We start from the raw sequence: 14,139 nt of genomic DNA on the forward strand, positions 1-14,139 counted from the left end.
GAGCTTGGTCCAATAACCTTCAATCCTGACAAACAGGTTATCCTCATGCATTTATTTATGATCTCATAATTTTGTAGAACGTGACAATTTTGTGATAATAGGAAGTGCAGCAGGATAAGTGAAATGGTTCACCAATGAGCCATACTAGTGAATGCCAATTAAAAACAGTAGCAAAATGTAACAGCTGTTTGCAATTATTTTAATTCACAAAACTTGATGGACTCTGTTAGCAAAATTCTCTTTGAAGTGTATTACTAGATAGGGCCAGAGCCTGCAAACTGTTACTCAGAGGAATTGTCTCCGTGCAAAAAAAATGTTCACGAGAGGACTATCAACCTACGGGTTTGTCAAGTTGTATATTTTGAAAAGCATTTCTCAAGGTAAAGTCAAAATTTACAACAAGATATCTAGGAGACAGATTCTATGGAGTGTCCTTAAGAGATGAAGCATAGAACTCAGAGGGAGAGCTACGTTTGTTCCAAGGACTATTCTACAACACTACAAACCACAGGTGGCAGATTGCATGTGATGAGACACAAAGTTCCTCTGAGGCAGCGCCCTCATGCTACACAGCATGTCAAGTGACAGGAGACTTCTGACCTGCTACAGTACCAATCCCAAGACAAGGACAACAGAATCCCTATGGTTGTCACTGTCACGGGATGGGGTCCCACAGGATGGCTGTGATCTCCCAAGGCCCTTTACTGTGCCAAGTTGGCCCAATGGGCAGCCTCAATTCTCGCCCGCCATGTCTTTGATGGAAAATATATATAGTAGGGAGGCTGCCTTTTCGTCCTCTTGGACCTGGTTTGCTATACTTTCTGACCCCATGGGCTCTTGGACCCCTTGTGGGTCCGTCCCATTTGCAATGTGTGTATCGGAGCACCCCAGCCTTATGGGCTATGCGTGGCTCCAACCACCCCTTTACCATGCCCCAAGCCTCACAGATGGTACCGACGTTGTTAGGTCCATTGTCAGGCAATTTGGCCCCCTTGTCCTTCCTGGGCTCTCCACAGCCCTGTCTCACTTGGCACCCCTCTGGTGCTTGGGCTCTCCGCAGCCCTGCAAAGTGCTGCACTTTCTCTGGTGCCTGGGGTCGGTGTGCCCCAACTGCTGCGCCCTCTCTGGAGCTGGGGTCCCCACACTGCTGTGGGTTCCCTATGAGGCCTCCTCCATCCCCTAATAGCCTCACCCAAACCACCGGTTTTATACAACAATAAATAAAACACCAGACCCGGGCTGTAACAAATTCAAGCCGCTCGGCTCTAACCTCAGACAAACCCTACCGGGGAATGCTCTGTCCCTTAACAGTATCGGAAGCTGCTCCTGCAGACAGACCTCTCCCCTTTGCTTGCTCTGAGAGAGCTCCTTCCCCCTTGGCTGCTGGCAGGGAACTGCCCTCTCTGGGCCCAGTCCTGGAGTTTATATGGGCCCAGAGCCTTGCCCCTTCCAGTTCAGATGACCATGTGCAGGTGCAGGCTAATTTACCCACTGGCTTGTTGCCCTGGTAACCTGCACCTGGGCTTCTGTCTCTCTCTCTCTGGGCCTCTTCCCAGGCAGCCTCCGCCCCTGTAGGAGCACGGCACCTTTGTGCCCTGCGACAGTCACCTACAGCCCCCGACTTGAACATAAAATTAATGATCTCTAACTCTTCCTGGGAAAGGACAACAGGGCAGCCATGGAGCACAAACCCCTCTCGGGTTACAGACAGCCCCCCAACATCAAACATTCTCTCTCAAGCAATTGGCTTCCTAACTCCCATTCTCAACAAGGCACCAGACCTTGCAATGGATCCAGATGCAAACTCTGCCCCCTCATCAATATAGACCACAGCATCATTGGCCCAAACACCACAAATGATAACCTCCGAGGTTCATTCACCTGCACCTCTACCAACATCATACATCCATCACCTACTTGTAGTGTCCCTCTCCTGTCTACACTGGATAGGCAGGGAGATCCCCATGTGTAACAGCAAAAGAACACTGATCCTACAGCAGATCCGGAAAGATCTGCACAAACCTGTGGCAGAACACTTGAACCTCCCTGGACTTTCTATTGCTGACCTCAGAGTAGCTGTTCTTAGACAACACAACTTTAAAGATGAACTTGACTAAGAAATTATGGAATAAGAAATCATTCACAGACTAGATTGTGTTAAGTATGGTGTAAACAAATACCACAGATTCTTATACTGTCATCTGAATTAGTTTGTGTGACTGCTTTGCCCCTATGGGCTTATACCAATTTGCTCTCCCTGTACTGCTTGCCTTTCCCCTTTGCCCCTCCAGCCCCTGTCTCAAATCACTGTTTGATATACTGCTCTGTGCATGTCCTTTCACAACAACTGATTAAGTGAGCTCAAGCTCACAAAAGCTTATGCAACTTTGATTAGTCAGTACATGGTTCATCTCTACCCTGCCTTTTGAATGCTGCTGATTGGGATCCAAACTGACCAGAAGCCAGCCTCCCTTTTAAATGCTGCTCATCATATTGAAAACATTAATTCCTTACAAGCAGCATATTTGTAAGACAGCCTAAAATCTATTGATTTTTGTACTCAAAATTTGCACTCCTGCCTAGAGCAGCAGCAAGATTTCAGATGTCTGCCTTTACAAGGCTCCCCAATTGCAGCTGTGCAAGAACAGAAAAACAGTCACATATACAATAGGCCTGTGCGAAGCAGCTAGTATTCACTTCAGATTCAGCCAATTCAGGAAACAGTGATTCAATTCAGTGATTCGAATCACTGTTCCAAATCAATTCGGCCAAATCTGCCAGCCCGGCAATGGCTGCCCTACCCACCCAAGCTTTCAGCACTTTGGAAAAAAAAGCTTTGACCCACCAGGTATTGCCAGGTGGGGGGGGGGTGACCTCTGCTGCCCCCCACTGCCCCACACTGCATGGGGGGCTCTGCATGAGCCCCCCAATCCCCCCCACTCCCTCAGTCTCCCCCATGGCTGCCCCACCAGCCCCAGCTCCAGCTCTTTAAGAAAACGCCCCCCCCCCCCCCCCAAACCCTGGACTCACCATTTCCTGCCCAGCAGGCAGGCAATTTCCACTGCTCCCTACTGCCCCATGTCACGTGGGGGGCTCTGCATGAGCCCCCCGAAGGCCCGAGGCCACAGCAAGAACAGTGACTCCCAGGGTTTTTCTTGGTTATTTTTTTTCTTAAAGAGCCAGAGCTGGGGCGGGTGGGGCAGCCATGGGGGAGGCTCAAGGAGCAAGGGCAGTTCAGGGGGCTCATGGCAGAGCCCCCCACACAGCATAGGGCAGTGGGGGGGCAGCAGGGATCACCCCCCCCACCCGGCACCAACTGGTGAGTGGGGCTTTTTTTTAAAGCACTAGGAGCTGGGGCAGGCAGGGCAGCCATGGGGGGGCTGGGGGAGCAGGCAGGGGATGGGGACTGGCAGGAGTCCCCCCCATAGACCCCTCCCATCTCCTCCAGCCCCCCCCACTCTCCCACACCTACTTACCAGCTCCGAGTCTGGCTCCAGCTCCCTGTTGCAGCAGGCGGGGGCTGCCTGAATTATCGAATTGAGCTGAATCTCCTTCAAATCAAATCAGCACCTGAAGCTTTGCACAACACTAATATACAACAGGATTGTGGCAGTGCCTGGTCAAAGAAAAAGACCTCTAGCAAGGGGTACCATCAGGCGATCCTCTGCAACAACAGATCCAGAGTTTCATTTGTGATGTGCTTCTCCATCACAACAGGGAGTCCAGAAAACCCACCCCGATACGTTCCTACCATCCCGAAGTTGTGCTCCCTGTGCCCGGGCTTATATATTACTATTTTCTTCAGTTTCTGCTTTGGAAGAATCTCCCACCATCCTCATCAGGGGCTTTTGGAACTCCTTTACTCCTCTCCAGCCCTTTTACTAAGCATGGAGGTGAGGGTCTTATCCCTAGTTTACTGTATGACATAACATGCATGCAGATTAATTGTTATTTTATGTTATCGTAGCACCTAGAAGCCCACTCATGGTGTTCTTCATACTAGGTACCATACAAACACAGAACAAAAATACTATCCCTGCCCTTCTTATGGAATCTTAACGCCCTCTGTTCCAAGGCAGATCCTACACAATTTCATCATAATAGCCCAATCCTGCAGCAGAGTGAGGACATCTAACTCTTCTAGAAGTCAAGGAGAATTAAGAGCACTCAGCATCTTGCAATATCAGAATCTAAAAATATTAAACCATATTCTGAAGAAGGTTTAATCAACAACCCCTTGATACATTTACTGTTACTCCATTATTTGTGGAGGAATTCACTTTGACAACAATGCAATCAGTATTTTCTAGTACCAAAGAAGAACCTCAGAGTTCAATGAATGAGCATTTGATGAATCTGAAATAATAGTTCAGAGGTAAACTAGAAAATTCAATTTAAGGAGCTTAACATCAAACGACATCTCTATATACTACATTTGCAGACTCTACATATAAATAAAGAAACAAAGCTGCATTATGCCAACTGGATTTTATCCTGCTTAAAAAGGGACAGTCTTGTCAATGGTCAGGAACTGTACTTAGCTCTGGCCAAGCAATGGTTCCCCCCAAAAAACATGCTGAAGATCTAAAAAAAAAAAATTATCTTTAAAAGTTTTCACATGTTCATTAAAACTGAGCCATTACAGTTTAACACCCCCCCCCCCCTTTTCTTCTTTGGTTGGTTGTTTTTGATGTGTGAAAACTAAAAATATGTTGTTTCTTTTTAATGAACATTTTAAAAATTTTAACCAGCTCTTTGTTCTTACCAGATAGTGTAAAAACCCAGGAGACGACCCTTTCCTTTCTGGACATAAAAAAGAGAGTTCCTTACTATGAGATTTGCTATGGTCAGATCCATAGCAGTTCAGGGATACAGAAGCAACAGATCCAATAAACTAACCTGGCTCTCCTGTTTGTTGTATCCTTTATCAATGGCCAGGTGGAATCCTAATGTATGACTTTACTAATTAAATTAAACATCTCCAGATCCTCATGCATTTGTAACACTCTGACAAGCTGGTTAAGACACTGTATCTTATTTCATTTTGCAAACAGTAATAAGGAAGCCCTGCCCTTAGCATGTGTTATGGTTTTTGTGGGTAAAGACAGTCCGTTCCAAGTGCCTTGCAGATATACAAGATCCAAGTCTTCAGTTCATTACACTGGTGTAACAATGCAAATCAATGGAGTTATGCGGATATAAAACCAGAGCAATACAAGGTGACATCCAAGAGATTTAACAAGTATGGCCTTGCAGGTAGGGCACTCATTTAGGATTCTAGAGATCTTATTTTAATCCCTGCCTCTACAACACACTTACTGAATAATGGTGGGCAAATTCGTAGTTTCCCATTCAGCCATTTCTCCCCTCTATACAATGGGGATCATAACATCTCCTTTCTTCCACCCTTTGTCTGGGATATTTGGATTGTTAGTTGTTTGGGACTGTTTTCTTAAGCTTTGTGCATACACTGCCTAACACACTGCAATCTCCAAGACTACTGTAGTACTAGTATATAGTAATAGTTACAAGAGTAAACTAATCAGACACAGAGCATCTCTAGTAAAAGTACCACTGCTTTTATATAGTGTCACTTTCTTCCTTTCTTGAAGTGCTACAGTCAACACTTCCTGCAACAAAATCATCGATTTCCATGGATCCTACACATGCCTATCACATCATATGCTATACCACATTCAATACATACACGCCCTCAGGGAAACTATATGGGTAAAACCAAATTGTAACCACATTCCAGAAAATGCATTCCCACAGAAAAGAAGATAAAGGACAGAAAAACTCTATAACCAGGAGAACACTTTCCTCAAAAAAACCTCTCTCTCTCTCTCTGACTTCATATTCCTTGTCTTCAAAGAAAGCCTGCAAAATACCTTCAAAACACAAGTCTGGAAACAGAAATTCATACATCTACTAGAGTTCAAAAAACATGGATTTAAAAGAGACACTGGCTTTAAGACTCATTATAACTGCTCTCTCCCTCTGCTAATTTGTCTTTTGTCCACAGGTGAATTTAAGGACTTCAAGGGGTCAAAATTATTAATCTGATTAGAATGAAGTAAAGCAACTGCTCTTGCACAGTGATTGCTTCTTTTCCAGACCTGATGAAGGGCACTCAAAACCTGAAAAGCTCATCTCCAAACTATGTAAGTTTGTTCAATAAAAGATACCTCACTTTGAGAATCTTGTTTCTTTTTACGTAAACAGATGCATTTATCAGGTGTCTATTACAGTAGACTCTGGATCCTAAATATACCATTTCATTCCTTCACTGCTTTGTACTTTGGAAACTTTCATTCTAGCTGCCCAGTATTGCAACATCTTCACCTGGAAAAAAAAGAAAAATATTTTAAATAGAATACTTATGTACATTTTTCAGAATTTACTGTAAGAGTTAACATATTTCAAGAATAAATTAGTCAGATAATTCTGTGTTAAATCTGCATTGTACAAATTCATCTCTAACCAAGTGGAACAGCTATCGTAATGAGCAGTCTGAAATAAAAAAAAAAAATCTCTAACAGAGTTATTCATCCGAACATTGTTTCTGAGTAGCTTATCTGTTGTTCCTATAGAATGAGAAAACTGTTCTTGTGGCATGTTACCAGTTTAATCATACGCCAATTTCTTTAGCTGAAAATGAATTTGAAGTATATCTCAGCATATTTATAATTTCAGAGTTGCTGAAGCTGGATGCACCACACAATTTGTGTGTGCACACATTTTTAATCTAATAAATATTTGTGAAGGGCTTGATTCATAATATAGAAATGTACAGCTGGGACATATTGGTCCATGGGGTCCCCACTTACAGAGAGTCAAGGCCTAAGTCATCTCCACTAGATGTTTGCCTAACTCAGGTCAACCTTTTTTGGCAAAAGTGCCACAAATTAGCCTCACGCACTCCCTGAGTGCCACTCCAATCCTTTTCTCCTGCCCAAGCTACTGCTCTGCTTTCTGCTCCCTACCTTGTGCTACCTGTCAAGTACACTGTCCTACCTTCTGCTCCCTGCCCTATCTATTGTTGTTCTGCCTGTCTCCTCCCTGATCTGCCACATACTGCACACAGAGGCTGCTAGTGCCACTTGTGTAGGCTGGCCACCTCTGGCCTCACTAATCTTAAACACCTCCAGAGAAGGAGAGCTATGAAAATCATTCATGGATAAGCTAAATAATACCACAAATTTAACTGAATTTTAAAAAACCCTTATCATAGCAATCTATTCCATTCACCAGCCTCACCAGGGTAACATCTGTTATCCTGGTATGAGACAAACATGATCATTTGGTGCTTTTAGATCTAGCAAGTTGTCCTTGTGGATCTAATGGATTAATGTACCTTCAGCACACTGTTATGCATCTTCACATACTTTGAATTTATAAAATACCAAAAAAAAATCAGTAATTGTACCAGATTAGCAGCCCTTTCTTCCCTTCATTCTCAGTGGAGTGGCTTATAGACAGCAGATGGAGACTCCTGGACTCTCAGATAGGGCAGTCGAACAAGTCAGATTTCTCTACTGTACTGTAAAGGAACTAAAATAGAATAATCAACATTTGTACCAACCAGAGGTCTCAATCAGATTGAAACTCCATTGTGTTTGGCACTCTACAAATATGTAAAACATGACAGATGACAGTATATACCCGAAAGGAATTAAAAATAGTTAAAAATGGGGCATTTTTTCATATTTTTTCCAAAAGTTTCCCTTTTTAAAATATGAACTTGTCAAGCCACACCACTTCATTTCAAAAACATGGCATAACAGATAGATGAGATAACTGTGAGCGTGACTACTGATTAGCTATAATGATGCACACTCACAATTCCCTATTTATCTAGCTATTATTGAGTGGCAATTTGTTGTATGCATTGTACTTGAAAGAGGGGGGTGCAGGATGTTGTGGATTTTGACTGGAAGGCTTTTCTGTTCATAAAGGCAGCATGGGAGAATATGCAAAAGGTGCCTGTGGAAGAAGTATAAGCAGGCATCAATATCAGGGTATACACAGGATTCAAATTTATAAAGTCATAGGACAGATGGGTGAAGTAGAACTTACTTTCAAGTTAGTGGCTCTAAAAGTCATTCTCATGCATGAAAAGTATTTTTTTTTAAACATTCAGTGTGTGTTTTCACAATCTTTTTAAAACAGCAAATATGTTTTTATTGGAAATACTGTAAATATATAATTTCCCCAAATTATTCCCCTATGCAGAAAAAAGTCAATAAGAAAATGGGGAAAGCCATGCAATTGCCCTCCAAAGATTTTCTCAATTGTGCTCTAGGAAAAGGGGTAGCTTCTACTGTGGCTCCCACCTCATAAAAATTGAAGTTAGAGATTCCACAGTACAGAAAAATTAACATAACCTGACCTTGTGTGTCATATATGCATGGGATATATATTCAATAGTGAAACCACATGGTACGCTGCCAATTGTGAGAACTTCACCTGTACTTTTTTGCATCGATCTTTCCCCCATTTTTTACAGCCACTATTCCTTAATTAAAAAACAAAACAAACAAAAAACCTAACAGGAAATAATCTAGTCCTGGACTGATGCAGGACTCAATCTCCAGGAATTACTTCATATTATTCCTCAGCCTGTGTTTTGTATGAGAGTAGACTAAATTAACAAAATGGACATAACATCTATGAAAGTATAGATCTATGAGACGTGTAGATTCATAGATTCATAGATGTTAGGGTCGGAAGGGACCTCAATAGGTCATCAAGTCCGACCCCCTGCATAAGCAGGAAAGAGTGCTGGGTCTAAATGACCCCAGCTAGATACTCGTCTAACCTCCTCTTGAAGACCCCCAGGGTAGGAGAGAGCACCACCTCCCTTGGGAGCCCGTTCCAGACCTTGGCCACTCGAACTGTGAAGAAGTTCTTCCTAATGTCCAGTCTAAATCTGCTCTCTGCTAGCTTGTGGCCATTGTTTCTTGTAACCCCCAGGGGCGCCTTGGTGAATAAATCCTCACCAATTCCCTTCTGTGCCCCCGTGATGAACTTATAGGCAGCCACAAGGTCGCCTCTCAACCTTCTCTTGCGGAGGCTGAAAAGGTCCAGTTTCTCTAGTCTCTCCTCGTAGGGCTTGGTCTGCAGGCCCTTGACCATACGAGTTGCCCTTCGCTGTACCCTCTCCAGGTTATCCGCATCCTTCTTGAAGTGTGGCGCCCAGAATTGCACGCAGTACTCCAACTGCGGTCTGACCAACGCCCTATAGAGGGGAAGTATCACCTCCCTGGACCTATTTGTCATGCATCTGCTGATGCACGATAAAGTGCCATTGGCTTTTTTGATGGCTTCGTCACACTGCCGGCTCATGTTCAACTTGGAGTCCACTAGGACTCCAAGATCCCTTTCCACCTCCGTGCCACCCAGCAGATCATTCCCTAGGCTGTAGGTGTGCTGGACATTTTTCCTCCCTAGGTGCAGCACTTTGCATTTCTCCTTGTTGAACTGCATCCTGTTGTTTTCTGCCCACTTGTCCAGCCTATCCAGGTCTGCCTACAGCTGTTCCCTGCCCTCTGGCGTGTCCACTTCTCCCCATAGCTTTGTGTCATCTGCAAACTTGGACAGAGTACATTTCACTCCCACGTCCAAGTCGCTGATGAAGACATTAAAGAGTATCGGTCCAAGGACCGAACCCTGCGGGACTCCACTGCCCACACCCTTCCAGGTCGAGACCGACCCATCTACCACGACTCTTTGGGTGCGACCCTCTAGCCAATTCGCCACCCACCGGACTGTGCAGTCATCCACATCACAGCCTCTTAATTTGTTCACCAGTATGGGGTGGGATACCGTATCGAAGGCCTTCCTGAAGTCCAGGTATACGACATCCACCCCTCCTCCTGTGTCCAGGCGTTTCGTAACCTGGTCATAGAAAGAGACTAGGTTGGTCAGGCACGATCTGCCTGCCACAAACCCATGCTGGTTTCCCCTCAGCATAATTTGTCCTGCCAGGCTCTCACAAATGTGAGCCTTGATAATTTTTTCAAATACTTTACCAAGGATGGAGGTGAGACTGACCGGCCTATAGTTGCCCGGGTCCTCCTTCCTCCCCTTTTTGAAAATGGGGACCACGTTAGCCCTTTTCCAGTCCTCCGGGACTTGGCCTGTGCACCACGAGCATTCGAATATTCCCGCCAGTGGCTCTGCAATGACGTCGGCCAGTGCCTTCAGCACCCTCGGATGGAGCCCATCCGGGCCTGCCGACTTAAAGGCATCCAGTTCTTCCAAGTGACTCTGCACCACCTCAGGATCTACGCATGGAAGTCTGGCGCCTTGCTGCTGCCTCTCTACAACCCCAGTGAGAGACTTGTCGTGCCCCTCGCTTAGGAACACTGAGGCAAAGAACTCGTTGAGGAGTTCAGCCTTGTCCCCTCTATCTGTCACCAATTGCTTCTGCCCATTTAGCAGGGGTCCTATTCCTCCCTGGGCCTTCCTTTTACTCCCTATGTATCTAAAAAACAATTTCTTGTTGTCCTTTACTTGGGTTGCCATCCTCAGCTCCATGGTAGCTTTGGCCCGCCTAACTGCCTCCCTACAAGCACAAGCAGAGGAGGTATATTCGTCTTTGGTGATCTCTCCCTGTTTCCACTTTTTATGTGCTCCCCTTTTGGCCCTTAGGCTGCCCTGGATTTCTCTGGTCAGCCATGGAAGCCTCCTGGCCCCTTTCCCTCTTTTGCCTCGCTCGGGGATCGTCTTGCTTTGTGCCCAAAGGATCGTTTCCTTTAGGCACAGCCACCCTTCTTGGGCACCCATCCCATCAAAACTCCTACTCTGCAGTGCGTCCTTGACTAATCGCCTGAGTGCAATGAGATCAGCTTTTCTAAAGTCTAGCACTTTCACCCTACTAGTTACCTTACCCACTCGCCGTCTTATGTTGAATTCTATCATAAGGTGATCACTGTCTCCCAGATAGCTACCGATTTGGAGGTCCCCTATCATGTCATCTCCCGTTGCCAATACCAGATCCAGTATGGCATTCCCCCTAGTGGGACCATACACCTCCTGTGTCAGGTGGAGGTCCTGTACACAAGTTAGAAACCTGCGTGAGCGATGGGACCTTGCTGTCTGCGTCTCCCAGCAGATGTCCGGGTAGTTTAGGTCCCCCATGACTACCGCCTCTTTAGTGTAATATCTCACTAAAAGCTCACTTTTCTGCAGAGCTAGAAATGAAGGAGGACTTCCAGCTTTCAGTGTCACTGTAAACGTTAGTGTTTGATCCTATTGATATCTAACTGCAAATTCATGGTGATATTTAGATGCAAGAAAATTGTTTTATTGTAGATGCATTTTTGCCTTAACTGTACTTTTCTTGCCCTGAGAATCTCATGCAGTGAGCTTCAGGATAACTAAAGCACAGGGATTAAAAATCCTAACCCTAGTGAGGTCAATGGAAGTTCTGTCATTGACTTCAGTGGAACCAGGATTTTTACCCCAGGCGTTATTTGTGTGGAGTATAAAAATAGTCCCAATAAAATACTGTAAATATCTGAAGGATATTTCCTGCAGATTATGTGATATGTGCAGACTACATTCCTGCAGCAGACAGGTATTATCAGTTTTCACTGGGGCGATCCTCTTCACCAGCCAGGGATATGCAGCCATTCCAAACTTCTGCCAATAATTTCTCCCCTCCCCTCCCCTCCCCTTGCCAGTGATGCTCAATCAATCGTATTATTACCAGAACTGTGCTAGCATCTCCAGCCATGGGCCTAAACATGGGAGAAAACAAAAACAGTTTTTAATTCAAAGACAAAACAAAGGAGCCCATGGATACTATTTTCCAAGAAAAAGGTCACGTTTCTTGCAATAGGAACCACATGGTAGAAGATGATGCTGAAACATTAAGGTCCAATGTTCAATGACCAGAAAAGGAACAAATTGATCATTTTTCCCAGATATATTATTATGGCTAAGTAGTGGAAAAGAGGTATACAAGAAAGCTATTGTTCTCCAGTTCCCTTATAATAGTCTCTTCCTACCCATGTTTAAGTCACAGGCAAATCCATACTTACCGAAAGCAGAATGAGTCCTGCCTTTCTGAGTCGGTAATACTCTAAATTTCCAAGTTTTTTTCCCCCTTTCCCTGCTATTATGTGTTGGTTAGGGAAGTCGCTCTCAATATACATTCCTGCCATTTGTTCTGCCAGGGGCTGGTTTGTCTCCTTGTCTGAATGAGGGCCTGGTGGTGTTTCTTACAGAAAACTCTCCTTGGAGCCCACTGCACTCCATTTAATGACAGCGTTCCTTTTCAACTTTCTAAAGCAGCTTTTGTTGCTTCCTTCACTGCCGCTTCATAGCACAGAACCAAGGCTTCATTATACACGATCCTGGAGTACCACTAAGGGATTTTCCAGAGCTGATTATCTCCCATTGTTGGTAATATCCTCTTAGGGGCTTGGCGATGTCTATCAATCAGGTCTGTCCCACTCCACTTGGAACACACTGCTTTCGCTCGCTCTTTTTAACAGGCATCAAATGAAATGGGGCTCTCATCTCCCGCTTCATCAATTCTATCAGCAAAGCTTAGGGAGCAATTCCTTAACCAGCTGCAACTGCGCTAAGGAAAAAATAAGACCAGCTAAATACAAATGGTCTGAGGAAGGGAAGTGTTATGATTTGTCTTGAAGGGGGTTGTCTCTATTGCTCCATGAGGAAAGGGTTAAAAATAATCCAATTACTTGACAGTAATTTTCCCTGATGGATTGGGCTACTGAGTATTCACTGTGCTAAAGGTTTCTGCAGCCTCAGTCTAGGGGCCCTGCTATACGTTCAAATTAAACCTGGATAGAAGCCGGCCATAGAGTTGTTACATACTGGATAGCTCTTCCTATAGCTGGGTAATCACTTTTATAGCATTATCATTATTTCGAAGGTGTGTGGTCCAAACTTACTGCATAATTAAGCTGTTAATTATGTCATAATTACTCTGCGGGTGTGGCAAAGTAATTTATTGCATCATTAACCAATTCATTGTGTAAGGAAGACCTATTAACCCAACTGCAGAGAGATGAAGTTAGGTCTGTCCTTATCCAAGGGGTGGGACACCGGCAGCACACGCTGTTCCTTTCCCCCCAGCCCCACGTTCCCAGGGAGGTCTGCTCAGCTGCCTCGCGACTTTTCCTAGAAGACGCTGGTTTGCTAGGTGTGGGCTGCTGCCCTGTCCTAGACCCTATTTCCAGGCCCTGTTTTCTTTCATGCTGTGGCACCAACACCTTGAGAGCTTTCTTCGTTGGGACACCTGTGTGAGTCATATAGATTTAAGGAGCAGGGCCGCAAACTGAAACTGGCTATGCTTTCTGCTATGTATCAGGGTGTATCTAAGCCTTCCTGCAGGCACTGGGTGATGGCTACAGCCAAGGCTGGGGACTTTGACCACGGGGTGCCCATGCTCCTATTGGGACCGAAGCCGGAGGTACCTGTCTGCTCAGGGCCCGACAGATCCCCAGATTTGGGGTCAGGAAGGAACTTTACCCCTTGGCCAGAAGGGAAGGAAGGGACTGCAGGGAGTCTGCCTTCATCGTCAGCGGGGCCTGACCCTCCACCCCAGCTTCCTACAACCAGGAGGTTTTCCGCAGGACTCCCCCGCTTTACCCGTAGGAGCTCCGGGGCTGGGTCCGTGTTGCGTCAGGGCCCGGGGCAGCCCTACTGCCTCTCCAGCCGCCCTTGTGTAAGAAGTACTTGGGATGCCGGCTGCGTGGGGCGGTTTGGAGAGGCCGCTCCCGCCTCGGGCGGGGGCTGCGCTGCGTCCCTCCGCGCTCCCGGGACGCGCGGTGTTGGCCGCCCCGCACCCTCGAGGCGCGGAGCGCGGGGGAGCGGAGCAGCCCCCGGCCCCGCGCGGGCTCTGACTTCAGCCGGGAGCTATTCGGGGCCGGGGCCGCGGGCGAATCAGAGGCGGCAGCGGCGGCGCGTCACGCCCGAGGAGCGCTATAAAGCGGCCGCGCCGCGGCGGCCCCCGGCAGGCGGCTCGCGGCGCGCGTGGGACGGCGCGGCCGAGCGTGTGCCCGGGCCCGGGCGCGGGTGGATGCCGCCGCGGCGGCGGCGCGTCCCGCTTGGATCTAAGCCTCCGACGTGACCCCCGGCCCCGCCGCCAGCGCGGCCCCG

The 14,139-nt window shown here is 46.3% G+C and overlaps 1 long non-coding RNA gene across 1 annotated transcript; it reads right to left on the reverse strand.

Moving 5' to 3' along the window:
• Positions 1–4,209: 4,209 nt before the first annotated feature.
• On the reverse strand, positions 4,210–14,115 carry LOC109285234 (uncharacterized). The gene is made up of 3 exons (XR_002092910.2): positions 12,051–14,115; positions 7,430–7,554; positions 4,210–6,345 (listed from the first exon to the last, which is right to left on the reverse strand). It is a non-coding gene; the product is annotated as an uncharacterized LOC109285234 (long non-coding RNA).
• Positions 14,116–14,139: the final 24 nt, after the last annotated feature.

This window comes from Alligator mississippiensis, chromosome 3 (assembly GCF_030867095.1).
Source record: "Alligator mississippiensis isolate rAllMis1 chromosome 3, rAllMis1, whole genome shotgun sequence".
Lineage (NCBI taxonomy): Eukaryota > Metazoa > Chordata > Crocodylia > Alligatoridae > Alligator > Alligator mississippiensis.